Genomic DNA, 20,872 nt, shown 5'->3' on the forward strand with positions numbered 1-20,872 from the left:
TAGTGGCTGAAGGTAACCATAATATTAATATATTACTTCTCGCTCCTCAGTGGGTTGGGCTGGGTGGGTGGGCTGATTTCATCTGGGTTCCCTGACACAGCACATTAGTGGGAAGGCTGGCTGGGAGTGCGCTGGGTTGGGACCCCTGGACACCTGGGCCTCTTTCTGGAAAGGAAAGATCAGGCTGGGCTTCCTCCCATGATGGCAGAAATCTTCCATGAAGGAGAAAAACCAAAGCTGAGTGGCCCCAGACATCACGTACCATTACACCCTCCACATTCTTTTGGTCAAGGCAAAGGACAAGGCCAGCTCACACCCGTGGGGCAGGAAAACAGACTCCCACTGCTTGATGAGAGGAAGGGCAGAGTCACAATGCAGACGAGTGTGGATGGTGCGGGGGGCATGATTCACTGGGGGTCCTTGCTGTCGTGGCCTACCACATTCTGCATTGATAATATCAGTCTGTTTAAATAAGCGATCCTCTATTTCTATAGCATACAGGTGCAGTTCACACTAACATCCCATGCTCAAAAACAATAGAGGTGGCTTCTCTCCAGTCTCCCCATGGGCTGGACTTTGTTCCTCTCTGGTTTTTCCTTAATATGCTCCCAGCCTTCATCTCTATTACCATGAATTTTCCAGCCCCCACCACGTTTGGACATAATATAGGACTAGCCCATATAAATTCCCTGGGATTCCCATATCCCCTGTCACACTGTCCCACTCTAAAGGAGCTGCAGCTCCGTCCACTCTCCCTTTTTTTTTTTTTTGAGACGGAGTCTGGCTGTCGCCCAGCCTGGAATGCAGTGGCGCGATCTCGGCTCACTGCAGGCTCCACCCCCCGGGGTTCACACCATTCTCCTGCCTCAGCCTCCCGAGTAGCTGGGACTACAGGCACCCACCACCATGCCTGGCTAATTTTTTTTGTATTTTTAGTACAGACAGGCTTTCACCATGTTAGCCAGGATGGTCTCAATCTCCTGACCTTGTGATCCGCCTGTCTTGGCCTCCCAAAGTGCTGGGATTACAGGCATGAGCCACCGTGCCCGGCCAATAAAATGAAATTTTAAAGCCCACTTTGGCACCAGCTATTAGAGATTTCTGCCTTCTTAACATTCTCTGAATCATAGACCAATGGGTGTCATCCTTACTGATTAAACTTTAGGGACACTTCTAGTATAGAAAGGAAGTTAAGAAAGCAGACACAGCAATAAGAGAATGATTGCAAATAATGAGGCTTGGGGTAGGCAATACAATTCTTGGGATTCACACGGACACCTAAGTCTCACCACTAAACTGAAGTGTCAATGAAGGCGTTACGAAAATGAACACCAGAAGGGAAGGTGGGAGAAGTCCCTAGAGCTGGAGCTCTAAGATCAGGGTAGTTGTAGAACAAGATGCTTCCTTTAATAAAGAAGAAAAGCGAACAGCAGAGAGGAAGCCTCTGCAGGCTTGGTCCCTAAAGAGTTAGAACAGTGAAATTCACTGACATCACAAACACGGGACACGGCATTTCATCAGGACAGAATGCAGGGAAGCTACAGAACTTGGGCATATCCGAACAGGCATGATTGTCTACGAGAACAAGAGAGAGGGTCAGGGAGAGAGCTCTCTGAGTACAAATACATTTCAAACTGGAAGGTCCTTAGGAGTATTTAAGGCCACATGCCAACTGCCAGAATCACAATTACCAGGGAAGTTTGGGTTAGTCATTTCATAATGAAATATTGTAAGTATTCAGAAAGATTATACATATCATGAACAATTATGTAGTCATTCCTTTAAAAAAACAACAACAAAAAACTGGGCTGGGCAAGGTGGCTCATTGAGCCCAGGAATTCTAAACCAGCCTGGGCAACATAGTGAGACACAGTCTCTACAAAAAATACAAAAATTAGCCAGGCATGGTAGTGCACGCCTCTAGTCCTAGCTACTCAGGAGGGTGAGGCAGGAGGACTCCTTGAGCCCAGGAGGTCAAGACTATAGTGAACCATGATTGTACCACTGCACTCCAGCCCAGGCGATGGAGTGAGAACCTGTCTTTAAAGAAAAGGCCAAGCGCGGTGGCTCTCGCCTGTAATCCCAGCACTTTGGGAGGCTGAGACGGGTGGATCATGAGGTCAGGAGATCGAGACCATCCTGGCTAACATGGTGAAACCCTATCTCTGCTAAAAATACAAAAAATTAGCCAGGTGTGGTGGCAGGCGCCTGTAGTCCCAGCTACTCAGGAGGCTGAGGCAGCAGAATGGGGTGAACCTGGGAGGCGGAGCTTGCAGTGAGCCAGGATCACGACGCTGCACTCCAGCTTGGGTGACAGAGCGAGACTCCGTCTCAAAAAAAAAAAAAAAAAAAAAAAAAATTGGCCAGGCTTGCTTGGTGGCTCATGTCTGTAATCCCAGAACTTTGGGAGGCCGAGGAAGGCAGATCACTTGAGGTCAGGAGTTCGAGGCTGGCCTGGCCAACATGGTGAAACTCCATCTCTACTAAAAATACAAAACTTAGCTGGGGATGGTGCTGCACACCTATAGTCCGAGCTACTCAGGAGGCTGAGGCAGGAGAATCACTAGAACCTAGAAGGCAGAGGTTGCAGTGAGCCAAGATCATGCTACTGCACTCCAGCCTGGGTAACAGAGTGAGACTCTGTCTTAAAAATAAATAAATAAATAAATAAATAAATAAATAAATAAATAAATACAATTAAAAAATTTAAATACAAAATTTAAAAATCTTACTTTTACATGGTTGCTGCTGTAATCTTTTTTTGCTTTTTCTTTCTTTTCCTCAAGAAATAAAACATGAAGGACTGTTAAAGCTCCCATCCATTCCCTTCATCTCTCTCAAAGTTAACCATTAGCCAGACTTAGTGTTTATCTTTCCCATCCAGGTCTTTATCCTTTTACTACATATGCATGTATCCATTACACATAGGATTCTTTAAAATGTTAAGTAAATGGTACCATATCTCACATATCCTCTGCAATTTTCTTTTATCAAAAAAATTTTTTTAGGTTTATTCATGTTTATACATGTAGCCCTATTTCATTGATTTAAACATCTGAATTCTATTCTATTGTATTTCTCCATTTCCTCTTGAGGAACTCTTACATTTTTATTGTATGTAATATTGTAAAAAATATTCCTTAACATGAAGGGAACTTTAAAAAACACATAAGTTTTGTTTTCAGAATGTGGTTAAAAGGCATAAATAAATAAAAACATACAAGTTTGATGATCCACCCTCACAGACTTTGACCTAGTAGGTTAAACACATCTGTATTAAAACTACCACTTAGGCCAGGTGCGGTGGCTCACACCTGTGATCCCCACACTTTGGGAGGCAGAGGTAGGCAAATGGCTTGAGCCTAGGAGTTCAGGGCCAGCCTGGGCAACATGGCAAGACCCCATCTCTACAAAAAATAAACAACAACAACAAAAACACACCACCAGTCCTTCTACGCTCACCTCAGTTTCTCAATCACTGGCTTCATTTCCACTCAACAGTCCTCTCCCTACGCCACTTTACAGTTAAGTCCCTAGAAGCTTACAAAGCTCCTAGTTCAAATATGCCCAAGGTAAGAGGAAGATTCAAGGATTTTGCAGCTACTGTGTGTTAAACTTCAGACAGACACTGGGGATACAAAATAATAAGTAAGAAACTAGAAAATGCCCATGCCCTACCAGAGTTTACCACTTAGGTCAGTGCTCAAAGTTTTATGCGCAGATAAATTACCTGGGGCTCCTAAGCCATCGCTTCTGATTCACAGGTCTAAGCAGGCCAGAGATTCTGCATTTTTAATCAGCACCCAGGTAATGCTGTGACTCCACAGACCACACTCTGGGCAGCAAGGAGCAGAACAGTGGCAAGGCTAAGATTAGAACCAGACTTCCTGATTATACAATAATCTAAGTCAGCATCTGATTGCCTAAGTAGCTCCCCAAGGACAAATCTCCTGGTTGCCTGATGGTGATTATTCTGCAACTGTTTGACAGAGATCCTTTCAAGACAAAACTAAGGTAACAAAAAGAGAAAATAAATAACAGAATGTAACACGCAAATGCAAGAGGTAAACCCACAGTCCCTGCATTTCCAAGCCACAGTTTTGTTCCCTGAACTACAAGGTCAAGTCCTGATCTGCTGTGCTGGCCACTAAAGCTCTGGAATCCCATTCTATCCCGAGGCAAGGCTGTCTTTGATTGGCCAGGCTTTCCCATGGAAGTTGCCCAGGTTGGCGCGCTCTGCTGACACTCTGTTTTCTTTCTTCTGAGCAGCACTAATGAATGTTTTCATGAACATCCCCTGGATAACCAATAATAAACATTCTCTAACTCTGCTAACTTTCCCTGAACTCCCCCTACTTTGGATTATGCAGTAATTCTCATGTTACAAACCATTTAGCACTAATGATAGACAGTTTTGAAGCATTCACAGTTGTTATCAAGTGTATTATCATAACCTCCCCTCTAGAAAAGGATCCTCCTCAGAAGTCTAACTGTGCCTAAACACCCACCCACACCCAGGAATTTAGCAAAGTGGTGAGCTCTCAGTAGGTTCAGGGAGATCCTTGTGATGGAAAAGAAACCGGTTCCAACCAGATGCTATGACTCAGCCCAGCAAATTAGCTCCAGCTGGGTCTCCGTGGCAGCGGTGGGCTCCAAGACTGAGCAGACAGGTCAACATCCCATTGCTGGTGCCGGGATCGGGCCAGAGTGGGCCCATCTTTAATGCCAGCCAGTTGGAGAGGGGCCTTATGGTCCCGAAGGCCAAAAACCAGAGAAAGGAGCAAAGTGAGCCTCAAAGAGGAAGACTTTCTGGATCCTGCAAACGCTTTAGCAAAGTACTACCCCTGTGAACCCAAGGGTTATAGGATTTTAGTTTAATTCCTTCAAAGGCAATGGCATAATAACATTTTACCATTCTGTCTAATATTTGAATCAAACTTTATTTGTAATTTCATAGCCTTTTCCTCACTCAATACTCATGACAATCCTGTAAGTTGGCTTTTAGTCCACTGTCCAAGATCTCTGTCCCCTACTGAGAGACCTTGAACTAGGGTACTCAAGTCAAATTGACTGAATTTTTTCCTTATTGTTTCTCCTAGGAAAGAGATATTTGAGCCTCACAATACAACTGTATGGAGAGGTTCTAACAAGAGTAAAACCATGATGGTGATGATCATGGATGATGATGTCAGGATTAGGTGCTAGACTTGTCTGATGGACTCAGTACTTGACATATTCGATTTTCAGAAAATGAAAACATGTCCCCATTTACAGATGAGAAAACTGGGGCTCAGGATAATTAGCTATTTTGCCTTGAGATGCACAGCTGATGAAAGGTAAAACTGACATTCCATCCCATGTTCAGCCAGTTCCAAATCCCAGGCACTTTCTACTACAGCATGCTTCCTCATTTGCGTCTGCCTCTAAAGCTAGATAAAGATAGGCTCACAGACGGTCATCCGCTATGAACACATGGTCTCCTGCACTAAACCTGTAGAAACATGCCAAGAGTTTGTTAGAAGGAGAGGCCCCTGGTATCACTTGCTATGATACATCAGCAATAAGGATGGAGATGGTTATTCGACTTTAATGCATGTTTCTGCCAAAGGGTTCAAGCAACATCACAGAATCTCTGAGTTGGAAGAAATATCCTAACAGGATCGAACCCCTGCCTCACAATATAAATGTTCTTCACCCAGCTCAGAGAATACACATGACAACTTCTCTTAAAAATTTGTGTCAAGTTTTATCTCCTCCATTTGTTTCAGGTTTTATCTCCCCATTATCTAAATATTCTGCATTAAACATCCTCTAACTATCCCATAAAGTTTTGTCTCCCTTTATTCTTATAAACACAACACCTTCATTCCAATCCTAATAGTCACAGTATGGCACTGTGGCAATATAGCTTTGGAGTCAGTCAGCCCTAAATTTGCATCCTGGCTGTGCAAGCCTGAGCCAGATATTTCCATACTCCAAACCTTGGTTTATGAGGTTAACAATAATGCCGGTAAAGTGAAATTAACAATAGTTCCGGCCTGGTGTCATGAGAATTAAACTAAATAATGCATGTAATACACCTAACACTCCACTGCATAGCAATCTTTTAAAAAGCTCTTTTAAAAAACTAACATAATTAAAATAATAAAATGTTAGCATTTTCTACTTGCACACACCAGCTTCTCACATTGTTCTTCCTAGAATATGCTTTCATTTTCATCTTTACCAATCAGGAAACTACCTAAGAGGGAACAAATGTACTTCTTTTAGAAAGTCATCCCTAGACAGATACACCTTGAATTGATCTTTCATTTCCCTAAACAAGTAACGCCCTTTAAGTATCTCTTAATTTGACACATTTTTCCTTTTCTTTGATGTTCCTTTCATTGCCAAGTTACTTAAATATCTTATCACTAGGCCTTCCAAACTCTACCGCCCAGATGTAAACCGTTTACCCACCCCTCTCTCTGGACCTAGCCCAGATCAGAGATCATAGATCGTAGATAGTTGCTGCATTCAACAACTATCTCATTTGCATCTACTATCATTCTATAACATCCTAACGAAATAGAAGATAAATCCAAATTAGGGCTAGATCTCCCAACAGTTATAAATAAGTGCCTTCAAACATTTAAAATGTATATTCAAATTTACAAATCAGATAAATTAGGAGAAATTTTTATCCTTATAAGAATTACTTATTTTATAAAAAATTACCTTGGCTCTGAAGCATTTACGCTTTGAGTTTTCAGGTCACTAATGAACTGCCAAAGTAGCTTGCAAGGAAGGAGTGGTTTATGATCTGGGCCACCTCCTGCTACTAACAACTGCCCTAAGATCGGAGGTCACGAGGGTGAGGAAAGGGGAACAAAGTGGAAGGAAAAGGAAGGATTCATAATTCTTTAGTTCAAACAACTGGCTGCATAAAGCTACCAACTTGTCTTCTGTACAGTACTCTCCACTGAGGTTCGCCCACTCAACAAATACAGTGGGAGCATGGGCAGAAAGATGAATAAAGGTCAGTCTTATAAAGACACGATTGTCCCAAGGTGCAAAATGAGTTAGCCAGAATGTATGTCCTGTGCCCCACTGTCCAGATAACTTGTAGAGCGTGTTCTAAAGCAGTTTTGTCATCCCATAGTCAGCCCAACAGGCCTCTTTTGTGCACAGGATAACAGAAGAGCGCTGCACCGGGCCAGTTAGGGACAGGAGTTCTAGTCCCAGCCTTGCACTTCAATGGTGGTCAGTCTGCCTCTTCTAGACTCAGTTACCTTACCTGTAAACCTCTGTGTGTGTGTGCGTGTGAGTGTGAGCGTTATGTGTACTGGGGATGGCGGTGGGCCTTAAACCTGATCAGTAGTTTGTCACCTTTTTTTAACTCTTGGACCCTTTTGGGAATCTAATGAATGCTCCTGCCTGAGAATCTAATGCTCCTTTTGGGAATCTAATGACAGTCTTGCCTGAGAAATGCTCACAGCCACATACACACAAACACAGCCCAGCATTTCAGGAGGCTGACCCGCCCCTGAAGTCTGTCTGCAGATGGCAGGGGGATTCCATGGATCCCGGGTTAAACCCTCCCAGCAGAGAAAGTAGTAATAACACAGGGATATTTATAAGTCATTGCTAACAACCTATTCAGCTCTACTACCCTATCATTTTCTAAAATGTTGCAGGCAACATAAAATGGAGCTAAGAAGGTTTTTCAACTTGGGAAAAGGAGGACAGAGAACACTCTCTTTCTGCCTCACAGGTTTGTTTAGATTTGCCCCTGTAATGCCAGCCCATGGGCAGTGAAGCAGGTGGGCAAGGCAGGTAATAGGATTCAGAAAGCAGAACCTGGGCTGGCAGCAAGAGGCCCAAGGCCTGCCTGGGTCCATCTGAGCTCCCCAAGCATCCAATTCCCAGCCCTGCCCTCTGGGAAACAGGGATGCCTTGCAGCCAGTCTCTGGCTGAAAAGATAGTTCTCCCGCAGGCAGGAAAAGAAGCCTTTGTACTTAAAAATCGTGGCTAGGAGCCTTACCTAGAGCACAGAATGCCTCCCAAAGACTGGAGCCATGGAAGTAGGGAGTGTGGCAGGAGCAAGCCAATCCTCTCCATAAATGATTCAGAGGACACACCTCAAATTCACATTAGAAACCAAGGCCTCCTTCCAGCAAAACATAGTTGGACCGTATTGCTCAGGCAGGGAGGAGCTGCCCTGGGCTCCTGGCATCCCCTAGGCCACCCTCTCTCCTCCCCTTGCAGGGAGAGAAGGGACCTGCCTTCAAAACCAGTGCACCTTGAGTGGCTCTCACACAAGTACCCTGCACACAACACACAGAAAAGGGCCAGATGCCAACCAGGAGGAAAAAGGTGACCTTGTCAAAGTCCCAAGAAAAAAAATGGCTCACAAATCAAACCCCATTACAGTGAAATTTCAAGGATACCCAATTCTTTTCTAGTACAAAAATATAGGTACATTACATATTTAATTTTTAAAAAATGGGGGCTGAGCTTGGAACTCTTTATTACACCAGAGGTTTGGAGGTTTGCGGTGGGGGTTATTTTGGGGAGGGTGTTTTGTTCTGAAATGATATTTGCTTTACTGAAATTTCACTAGCAGTAACAAAAGCTGTATTTTAAAGAGCCTTATTACCAAAAACAAAATAAAAAAAAAAATAAATAAATATATATACACCTTGCTTGGTGGTATCCAGATGAACCTTTTTTTTTGTAAATGAAGTATGTGAAATAGATTAAGCAATAAAGGCATTGAGAGATGATATTTAAAGGAAACCTACGATAAATCCATTGGTAGGGCATATTCAATATTTTGTAAAAGGAGTCACCCTGGGAGAAGGAGGAATAAACAGGTGGACCACAGATGATTTTTAGGGCAGTGGAATTCTGACATGGATACTATAATGGTGGAGACACGTCTTTACACATTTGTCCAAATCTATAGAATGTACAAGAGTGAACCCTAATGTGAACTATGGACTTTGAGTGATAACAATGTGTCAATGTATCTACCGTCATGTCTACCAATATGATGGCAGATGTTGACAATGGGGGAGGCTATGAATGTGTGGGGCAGAGGGCATATGGGAAATCTTTGTACCTTCTGTTCGATTTTGCTCTGAACCTCAAACTGCTCTCAGAAATGGGCTTTTTGTTTGTTTGTTTTTTGAGACAGAGTCTCGCTCTGTCGCCCAGGCTGGGATACAGTGGCGCGAGCTCAGCCCACTGCAACCTCCACCTCCCGGGTTCAAGCGATTCTCTTGCCTCAGTCTCCTGAGTAGCTGGGATTACAGGTTCCTGCCACCACGCCCGGCTAATTTTTGTATTTTTAGTAGAGACGGGGTTTCACCATGTTGGTCAGGCTGGTCTCAAACTCCTGACCTTGTGATCCGCCCACCTCGGCCACCCAAAGTGCTGGGATTACAGGTGTGAGCCACTGCGCCCAGCCAGAAATGGTTTATTTTTTAAAACTAATTCCTAATGTATATATTAAGTAAAAATGAATTTTTACATATGATATTTGCTTCAAGGGTCATGCACCATACTAATTCCTTTCAAACTACATAATTTTTCATTATTAAAACAAGTAATGATCCACTTTCCCAAATGCATGCCAATCCTGAATGGCCTATAGCAGTTATTAGAATTTGATGTGGAAAAAAAAAATCCACTGTTTCATTTTAAGAGCATCTGCCCACATTACAAATAAATCAATTAATGAGATGAAGGGAGAAATACCCCACAGGTGGCTCCTGATAACAAAGGAGAGCTGCGAGATTCAGAATTAGCTAGCACACAAAAATTCAATCTGCCTACTTCTTGGCTTATTTACACATATAGCTGCAAATACTCCCAAAATGCACTTCTTCATTCTTTCTGAACCCAAATTAGCCTGTAGCCTAGTAGGGCCTGTCCTTCCATGGCCCAAGAATATCCAACAAGTACCAACAGGAATAAAAATAATGTGAAGAAAATTTAATAATAATAGCACCTTCCATGTTCAATGCATAGTATTTACATATGACAAAACACTTGCACACCATGACTGTATCTGATCCTCACAAGATGGAGAATTATCCCGAGGGTGGAGACAGTGGGGCAGCCTGGAGTAGGGCAGGACCCTTTTTTGCTCCCCTCTTCCCAGGCACATTCGGCATAGTCCCTGCTGCCTCTCAATCACTAACACAGAGAACTTGGAGCTCAGATTTCTAATTGTTCCCCAAAAATGCTTTTTGAATTGTAACTTGGGCCTGAGAGAAGGGCAATCTCCTCATGTCAATGGAGGAAATCCTCAGGATCCTTTTAGAGCAGACAGAGCTGTTCCAGAAATACCCGTATCAGGTAGAGAAGTCCTCTGATATGCTTCAAGAAACTCAAACCATTCCCGAGTCCTCTTGCCCCTTCCTTCTGCCACAACAGAAAGCTGAATCTCACCAACAAGTGAAAGACCATCAAAGCCATGATCAAGTCAACTGTTCAAGGCTGAGGCAGTATAGAACCTGTGATTCTGTTCTCGTCATCCATAGTGGGGAAGCCACAGAGACTGGGATGCTGAGAGCAGCTACCATCAGGACCACCAATTCTTCCCTCTCCCTTTTCTCCACTTCTATCCCCGAGTCTAGACTCTACCCCAGCAATATTGGACGGCAGTGCTGGAGGCCCAGCAGGGCTTTTCACCTCATCTATCCCACATGCCAAGGCCAAAAAATGTTTGCTTTTAACCCTCCCACACTTAAGAGCCTCCTACATAACTCAATCTATGTCCAAATTCCCCACAGTGAGAGTTAAAGTAGATTTAAATTTCTTACTACCCAGTTAAATTCTCTAGATACTCTTCCTAATTGGTGTTGTTGATATCCCTCCTTCTGTCCCTTATCCTTCAACTTGCAGTTTTCAACCCTTTTACATGCTCATTATATATGGAAATTTGGAGGGTTTTTTGGTCAGACTGTTCTAATGAGGTCTCTTGCCCTCTCTGCAGTCATAAGCTTCTCCTCTCTGGTATCTTCCACTCTCTTAAACAGAAGGCATCCCCATTCCCTCTCCCATAGTACACACTTTCCATCTCCAACATTTCAGTCTTTACCTCACCAGGGGACACCCAGGGCATTCCCTCATATCCTTCAGTGAAGGCACAAGCTAAGGTATTTATTATTCCTACACTCTTGCATCTTACCCTAAAAGAATACAATCTGGTACTTTGCCATTCATTCCAGAAAAAATTTGGATTACAGCAGGCTCCAAATCACAGACTAGTGAAGCTTGAGAAAACACTGGATGTCATCTGGCCTGACCTGGTCACTCTAATTTGAGAAAACTGAGGTCCAAAATGGCACATGAAATCAAAGAGTTGAGAACTGAAATCTATACTACAGACTCTTTAACAAGAGAAACGATGACCAGACATAAAGATCACCAAATGGGTGACTGAAAAGGGTTCCACAGACGACCCCCACAGAATTCTCTGAACAGAACGTGCATGTTGCAATGGAACAATTCCGTCTCCAAGTCAAGATCCAATGCCAAAAACATCAGGTATGAAACACTAACAGGCGATGAAGTTTGTGGGAAAAAATGAATGGTATGCATGCTTCCTAGAAACCTATGCTTTATTTATGAGCCAAATATGTCATAAGCATTACTGAGATAATCTCATCCCTAGAGGGCCACATTGGGGAAAAGGGAAAGTGCTTGAGAGGTACAAAGTACTGTTTGTGTTGTTTAAATACTCAGGCATGACTCTGCCAGGAGGTACCCCTCCACCCCAAGATAAGAGCTAAGGGTATCCCACAGGTCAGCAAATGGGAGACCAGGAAGGTTCTGGCTTCTAGCCACTTTGGCTCCTGCTCTGTGAGACCTCACATGTATGCCCCACCTCTCTGGAATGACACGTGTTGAGACATACCAGGGGATCTTAGCCTTTGGAACCCTTGTGTTATGCACTGGACTCATGAGACAGAAGGCATATAGTCTACATCAGCTCTGTAGATCCTAGCAATAACCTTGGGTCAAATCACTCGTTCTCTCTACACCACTAGAAAATGAGAAATCCAATCTGCCTTTCAAAACTGTAGTGAAGATAAAAATGAATTCATCGATACAAGTCTAATCCAGATACAAGATGGTGCTATGGTAAGTGAAAACTGGCTAAGAAAACCAGGTGCAGGCTATGAACACGAAAGTGACTTCCCAGACATCCACAGAGTTCTTATCTCCATCGTGGCCAGCCAGTTAGCAACCGCAGTTACTGGGAGCGCAGCAGCCATTGGCTGTCTGCTCCTGCATGTTCCTTCCTCTCATGAACCTCAACCAGCTGAGGCAATGAACCCTCTTCTATCTCTAAGTGCTACCAGAATCCAAGAGCTTTGAGGCCTGCTCAGGACAGACTATCCTGGAGCAGTGGGAAGTAACGGGCCCCAGTTGGCTTTCTGTTATCCCACATTGCTTGCCCCAGCCAGGTTATTCATTCCAATCACATTTCTAGAAACAAGAGGGATCAGAAAGGCAAGTTCCAGTATTTTAAATGAAGAACCTGAAGTTAAGGTACACTAAACCACTACCCCAAAGAAGCAGAGTTTGATGTCTCTCTATTCATTTACAAGAGTTACTTTTGAATAATAAGAGCTTAATAAATGTTAGCTGTTTTATTGTTGTTTGTATTACGTGCCTCGCTAAAACTGGGACAAAATTATTAAGTATTTCTCTGACTTAATCAGTCTATTAACACCATAAAAAATGATGAGGGTCATAAAACATCATTTTTCTTTAGTGAACTCGGTAGATTCTAGTTTGCCCATTTGCTTACCAGGGGGCTCATTTTCAGTTCATCAATTCATAATTGATTGATTGATCTTCCTTTCCCCTTTTGGAAAACTAGGCCCATATCTCCAGTCTCAAAGCATCTCTCTCATTCCCTGCAATTTCTCCACAGATAACCAGCCACACTGTGCTCACATCCATAAGCTTCTTTAGTGTCCTTCCATCTTAACCAGCAATTATAATTTTTAGGCAAACCTCTCATTCAAACTTTTATGAAGGAACTGTTTAAAGCTGAACTGCACTATCAAGTTCCCCGCTTTGGTGGCACTGACGAAAACCAGATGAATATTTTCAGGTTCTCAAATCTTTCTCTGGAAATGGGGTCCAGGTTCTCCTAAAAGTATCCCTCTACATCCTTCTGCCCTCAGGCGGATCTCCCCTGTCATTGAGCCACAGTCCTGTCATACCTTTTGGAATAGAAAAGGGAAACATCAAACTCTGCTTCTTTTGGGATAGTGGTAGTGGTTTAGTGTACCTTAACTTCAGGTTCAGGTTCTTTTTTTTTTTTTTTTTTTTTTTTTTTGAGACGGACGGAGTCTTGCTCTTTCACCCAGGCTGGAGTGCAGTGGCGCAATCTGGGCTCACTGCAGGCTCCACCTCCCAGGTTCACACCATTCTCCTGCCTCAGCCTCCCACGTAGCTGGGACTACAGGCACCCGCCACCTCGCCTGGCTAATTTTTTGTATTTTTAGTAGAGACGGGGTTTGCTTCAGTTCTTCAACTTGGTAGAGTTGAAGAATTTCTAAGAAGGAAAAACAAAACAAAACAAAACATGAGGCCATAATATTCTCTTTCTAAGAAAGACCATAAATAGAATCTAGTGATCTCAGCAGGTTATTATGAGAACAAACAAACAGAGATATTCTGCAGTCCTACTGGAAAACACATGCAACCACCATATGTTAAAAGTTATTCCCAAACAGTTTGAGGATTTTTCTCCCAAAAGACGAGGTAGAGCAATGCTTCTGAATATTTGTTCGTGGTTGAACAATGGTGGATAGTTGCTTATTGGATCATGAATAGGACACATTTGCCTTCTAGTCACAAAAGATTGTTTTATTTTCTGTTACCTATAAAGTCAATGGTATCAGAAAGTACACAAGGTTTGAATGTAATAATGATGCAATGCCTCGGGGGTGGGGGAGATATTCTAGAAAGAAAGTCAGCACAGCTTCATTCAGAAGTAAGAAGTCAAAGGGGTAGTTGCTGGCATAGCAGAAAGAATGCCTTGTTTGGAATCAAAACGCTTGGGTTTTAGACCTAGCTCTGTCACTACTTGGTTCTGTGACCTTGGACAAGTCACTGAACTGCTCTGGGTCTCTTTTCTTAGGAAATAAAATAAGAGGTGGGACCAGGCAGTCTCCCAGGCCCCCTGCAGCTCTGGTATTCTGAGACCAACTATGACGTAGGTAGCTTCTGCTTCCACTCACACCTAAAGGAGTAAAACAGCCTGAAAATAAATCTTCAGCCTGAGTCAATGTTCCCTGCAACTCCCCCTCTCTGGCCTTTTCTGAGACTCCTTTGGCAAAGAATGGGTTCCCTTGAGGATGGCTGAGCTAACAGCTGGGCAGTACTGGGTGATTTCTGCCCTTTCAACAGCTGGTCTCTGAGACAAACAACCAGACAGGCTTTATCAGAAAAAATGACTCAACTTGTGGAGGCCAAGCAGAGATGGAGAGCAGTATCAGACTTAAAACTACTGTACTACTTTCCCCTGAACCAAACCTCTTTCCATCTACCCATATCTTCCAGCCTCAGTTATGCAGAACCTCCATGAGAAACGGGGGAGGGAAATGGCACTAGACCATTTCTAGGAAGCCTGGAAAAAAATTCAGGGTCATAGCTTCATGTTTTCTGCCCTATTCCTCAGAAGAAACTAACAATTTCTGAAGTGGTTAGAGAGGTTCAGCCAGGCCATGCTGATATTGTCGATAAGATGATTCTTCATTAATCAGGATTTTCCTGTACATTCCAGGGCCCCTGGGCACTCAGTGCTGGTAACATCCCCCTTTCCCATTATAACAACAACCCAAAATGCCGCCATGTATTTCCAAAAGTCAAAAAAGGAGCTTTCAAAATGTAGACACAACTAAGAGGGATCCATAACGTTGATTTAGGTTCTTTCCATGGGTCTGTTTTCAGCATTCATGCAAAATGCAGCACTGTGTCAAAAACTTCTCTTTGTGACTGTCTCTGGCATGAAATTGTATTCGCTTCACTGTCTAAAGACCCACCAATATCCAAGCGCCCCTTTCCCCATTAATCTGAATACTCTGCACATTTGCAAAGTCTGGGTGTCTAATAGGTTAAACCTCTAACTTTTGAAGTTTGGGCTTTAAACTGATCTTTTGCTTACCTTTGTTTAAACAGATTTTTGCCACCAGGAGCCCATTTAGAAGGGAAAGGGAAAGAAAAATAGCAATTCACAAAGCTGTACACAGAGTCCGTGTGTGGAACGAAGGTGCAGCTGAACCACCTCTCTGCCTCATGATGTCTGCAAACGCGCAGTAAAATTAAGAAATTGTGCCAATGCTAATATTCCCAGTCTCAACAAAGTGGTTTGTTTATTAGGTCTTCTAGTTCACAAAAGAGGTATTTTAAACTCTGCGTGTAGCCTTGGGAACCGACCATGGAAAAAGTAAACCTAAAGCACAAGTTTTGCCTTTGCAAGCAGCAAGCACTGAATCAACGAACATTAGACCAAATGGTCAAATGAGTAAAGGCAACAAGATCACAATCAGAAAGAACAGCTTACTGATCAAAGGTAGATATCCCTGAATTGTGATCCATCAATCTGTGAAATTTAAAATAGCCCACATAAGAGTATTTAAATAAATTAAGGTATATCTAAGTGGCTGTGAAAACAAACTGCTACTGTAGAAAACTATCTGTTAATATACAGAAATGTCCACATCATATATCTAAATGAAAAATATATTGTGAAAACTGAATTCCTTAATTTATAATTGTCTTTATATATTTGTTACATACTTTATATATCAATGTATTTTTATCTATTTCATAAATGTATAATCAAATTTATAATTTTAGAATTCATAACTTTTATTTTTTTATTATTATTATTTTTTTTTGAGACAGAGTCTTGCTCTGTCGGCCAGGCTGGAGTGCAGTGGCATGATCTCGACTCACTGCAACCTGTTCCTCGGGCTCAAGCAATTCTCCTGCCTCAGCCTCCTGAGTAGCTGGGCTTATGGGCATGTGCCACCATGCCTGGCTAATTTTTGTATTTTTAGTAGAGATGGGGTTTCACCATGTCGGCCAGGCTGGTCTCGAGCTTCTGACCTCAGGTAATCCGCCCTCCTTGGCTTCCCAAAGTGCTGGGATTACAGGCGTGAGCCACCACACCCAGCCGAATTTATAACCTTTAATTGAAAGTAGAAATTATCTATAAGTGCTAGAATACAAAAATATATGCACAGCCTTATAGCAAAATGTTGATGCACTTCTGTGTAGTGTTAACAGGGTTTTTTAATTCTTCTTATCTATATTTCTGACAACGAAGACCTCTAGTTTACAATGGGAGGAAAAAAGCATTTGCTTTTTCAAAACAGACTCTGTTTAACTGAATTAAGTGAGAACTGATTTCAATAGTCCTCAAGGAACAAAAACCAGGGAGGACAACTGACTAGAGACAGCATTTTCTGCCCAAAAGATAGATATTCTATATTTTATGCATGTTAAAAAACAAACAAACAAACCCATTGGCAGGCACAGACCTAAAAGACAGACTCTTCTGTAGGACAATAATAACCCAAATCACAGATACTTTTTCCTCTGACACTTTAAATGTTACATAGACAGAAATCTGCTCTCTAATTTTTGCCCTCCGTGTTGACAGCCATCTGGACTAAGAAGAACTGGGCCTTTCTCCAACAAGCATGGCTACCTACAGGTGAACACGCAGGTTTTGTATTAGAACTTCAAACGCTGAAAAGGAGCTCCTCTTTATTCACCGGCCTCCTCATGAGGGTGGGCTCCGAAATGACTCCTAACACATTGCCCTATCGAAATGCTTTTTCTTTCATAAATCCAAATTTCCACCCTGAGCCGCTACAATTAAGCTTTTATCTTTAGATTGTATTTAGTGGCCGTTTCTGTTCTCTCATGACTTGAGCCACCAGCCACAAATACTTAAAATAATATTTTTGATCCTGCTCTCCAAATGCACCCTCCCCCAAATTACAGTCTGTTAAATCCCTCTGCTTTTATGGAAAGAATAAACAGGCACTGGCCACACACTCCCTCCTGCCCACTGTAATAGGCTGAAATTCTAAGATGACTCCCAAGATTCCTGCTCCCTGCTGTAACATGCTCGGTATAACCCCCTTCCCTTGAGTGTGGCCTGTGCAACATGTGATTATGACAGATGGCAGTCCTGTGAGTGCCGGGTTACAATGGTGAAGGCAATTTTGTAGGTGTCATGAAGGTCCCAATTCAGTTGACTCTGAGTTCATCAAAACGGAGATTATCCTGAGTGGGTCTGATCTAATAAGGTGATCCCCTTTAAAAGAAGGTCTAGAAATGAGAAAAATTTTCCTCCTGCTGGCCTGGAAGAGGCAAACCACTAAAGATGTACAAACACAGAAAAAACAAAAAACAACAAAAAAAACCCTGAATTCTGTCTACAACCATATGATCCCGAAAGAGGACCTTGAGCCTCAAATGAGACTGCAGCTCCAGCTGACACCTAACTGCAGGTTGGTGAGCCACTGAGGACAGGACCAAGCTAAGCCATGCCCAGACTCCTGACCCATGGAAAATGTGAGATAATAAATGTGGTTGTTTTAAGCCACTATGTTTGTGGTAATTTGTTAGGTGTAGTGCTATGGATTGAACTGAGTCCTGCCAAAATCCAACTGTTGAAGCCCTAGCGCTCTCTCTCTCTCTCTCTCTTCCCTCCACTCTACCCAGTAAGGACATAGCAAGAAGGTGGCTGTTTACAAGCCAGGAAGAGAGCCCTCACCAGAAACCAACCATGCTGGCACCCTGATCTCAGACTTCCCAGCCTCCAGAATAATGAGACATACATTTCTGCACCCAGTTGCGGTATTTTGTTATGGCAGCCACACCCGATCAATACCCGTAGCAAGAGAAAATTAATATACCCACTGACTGGCTACATCTCTGTCCACTCCCTCACCTACACCCTCGCTTCTCTGTGTCTACTATCTGAAGACATTCATGAGGAGGAAAAATGAATCCTGAAGAGAAACACGAGAGCTGGAGAACCTGTGACACTTTCAGTCAGCCTCAAACTGGGAGTGTGGCCCTGGCTTGTGCCCTCCTGGGCTCCCCTGAGCCTCTCCACACCTGTGTCTTGATCCCGCCATTTGCCCCTCTTGGCTCACTCCTTTAGAAAAGGAAGTCAGACTAAGATGGCGCCTGTGACTTCATACCTGGGCTCCCAGATCACAGGTCAGTTGTTCTGCCTTGGCCTAAGTTTAGGTAAATCTCTTTATTCCTGATGGTCTAGCCAAGACCAAGTTGAGTTTTTTAAAGAAACTTTTACAGGAAAACTGAGGGGAGGGAGGAAGAAGAATTTTTGAAATGCTCAAAGTAGACACATTTATATAAGACACATTTCTTAACTGAAGACCAGTCACAGCCTGGCTTGGCTGGTGTCATGCCTGGAATATCCACCTCTACATCCACTTCCTTCCCCTGTCCTGTCTTTGCAGGAGGTTTATAACTGTGCCAGGCCTCCTCCGGCCTGACCTTCATTTGAGTTGGCTCCCTCACTAGCCTGGAGCCTCGGGCCCTGCCACTCTGCAGCTACCCCACCAAGTCCTCCTGCTCTGTCTGGCTCCCTGGTTGAACAAGGTACTTCCATACCTGACCTCAACAATTCCTCACCTGGATCTAATACTGAGGACCTCACAAGACAGTGCTTTCCCATGACTCCCTGTCTCCAGGCCTCTTTGCTCTTGTGTCTACCACCTTGGCTTCTATTCAGCTAAGATATATTCAGAATTTATAATGTGTCAGTCAATTGTGCTAAATTCTGGAGATGCACACATGCTGTCTTGCAGCTCAAAGCCTACTAGGACTACCTAAAACATGCTCACTAGTTCATTATTGAAGCTGGTATTACACCATGCTGAAACTCAATTCACGATTAAACTTTTTCTCAACTAGTGCCTAAGCTTCATCTTGCTAGTAGCCAGGGGGACATTATGGTAGGAACCAAAACTTACCCGTAGCTTCTCCATTTCCTCCAACTCTCCAACTCTATAAAGTTGGAATAAAACAAATGTATTGGAATTTTGGTGTCTCAGTTCCATGTCCCTACTAAATTTCTCACTATTAGACTGTTTACTTATTTGCAGAAAGCCACTGCAAGTTAACAGAAGGAAACAGGATACTGATTTACCTTGGCCAAGGTAAATATTAGCATTTAAGAGGATCATCTTGGCTATTCAAAAGTGTGCTGGGCTCACCATAAGACTTCTCTAGTTTCAATTTTCCTACTGAATCCACAGCATGAGTATTAGTACATAACTGAAGAACAGCCTCATGAAAACGAATTGACCATTCCTATCCAGTTATCTGTTATAGACTGCAAGCTCCAAGAAGGTATATCGGACAAATTTTGTTGTCCTTGTTCTGTGACCTGCACAACATAATGAATAACTGGCCATTCAAATGAGTTTCAGTGATGACGATGAAAACCAGCAGGATCATCAGTTTTGTGACTATCCCGGGCTTAAGGATGGCTGTCTGTTACCAACTTACACCACAGGAGTCATCAGAAATATAAAAGACATTCACACAAGAATGGAACAAAGTTCCAAACATGTTTACATGAAGTTGTCCCTCTTCCTAGTTGAGAAATAAGTCTATACCTCACATCAGGGTACAGAGATCACTGGTCTCACGGCAATCTCAAAGGCCAAGTCAGCCCAAAGAAGTATCGTTTTCTCTTAGGCAAATGCCAGCTATCAAAGTGCAAAAGGAAATAGCCACTTGGACCTGGAGTTCGGCATTCAAACTGCTGACCCCATTATCTCTGCCATAGTGAGGCTGATACTGACCTGTGATGGGCAATCTAGCAGTTGGGATTCACTTGCTAACTTCCCACAGACGTTTAAAAAAGGACATGTCAGAAACTGTGTCGTTGTAAGGTGTAAGCCAGATCTCAAAACACACTTTATAAAGGACTCACATATTCTCATTTAATTGCAAAATTATCAGGAGACAGGGAATCTTTTTGTTTCTCCAGTAATTCAAAGGCTTGGGGAAGACTTCCTTAGTTTCAAGATCCTTCTGTGCAAGTTACTTCCTTGTATTTTGCTTTTCCCATGGATTAAATGGACACCAGTGTTGCACTAGCCTCTTCCCACACCCCTTTGTCCTGGGTCTGTTATATTCAGCAAACCTCTTCTATGGCTTTATTCAACAGCTAACACAGACATAAAGCTTGTCAACACCCCAATCAAGGTTAGAAAAAAAATCTAAGGGATATTTCATGAATGTTTACTTTGGAACATTTGTGTTTCTCACACCAGGGAAAAATAACATGTTTTGGAAGAATAAAATTAAATAGTGACATTTGCTTAGACACTCATGGATGCAAAACCCAATCCACACTGGTTATTTGATAATAGTGTTATTGAAAGTGATCACCTCCAGGCCGAGTTGCTGGGAAGCAAAGGTCACTGTCAAGATGACTCACTGATTTTCTCTAAGGATCTATTGATAAGCTCCTTGTCAACAGAGGAACGGTCAGAAGTATAATAAGGAAAGTGGCTAAGTATATTATTTTATTTAATCTTCACAACAGACATATGAGTGGGGTCATAATTATCCCCATTAGACCAATGAGAAAATGCAAGCTCAGAGAGGCTTTACAACTTACCCAAAGTTGCACAGCTGAGGAAGGGGTAGAACTAGGAAATCAAAAGCAGTTCCTCTGACTAGAAAAGCCACACTCTTTCCAATACACCATATGCTTCTTGATCTTCGATGGTGAAAATGTGGATGGTTTTGCCGTGGATTGGTGGGTACAGTGGATGAGGGGTACAGTGTTTTC

The 20,872-nt window shown here is 42.8% G+C and overlaps 1 protein-coding gene across 1 annotated transcript in view; it reads right to left on the reverse strand.

Annotated features, from left to right (window-relative positions):
- The window catches only part of CREB3L2 (cAMP responsive element binding protein 3 like 2), a 128,272-nt gene that overhangs the window by 54,252 nt on the left and 53,148 nt on the right, over nucleotides 1-20,872 (reverse strand). The gene's annotated exons all lie outside the window — the stretch shown is intronic.

The sequence above is a fragment of the Symphalangus syndactylus genome, chromosome 6, assembly GCF_028878055.3.
Source record: "Symphalangus syndactylus isolate Jambi chromosome 6, NHGRI_mSymSyn1-v2.1_pri, whole genome shotgun sequence".
In the NCBI taxonomy this organism is placed as follows: domain Eukaryota; kingdom Metazoa; phylum Chordata; class Mammalia; order Primates; family Hylobatidae; genus Symphalangus; species Symphalangus syndactylus.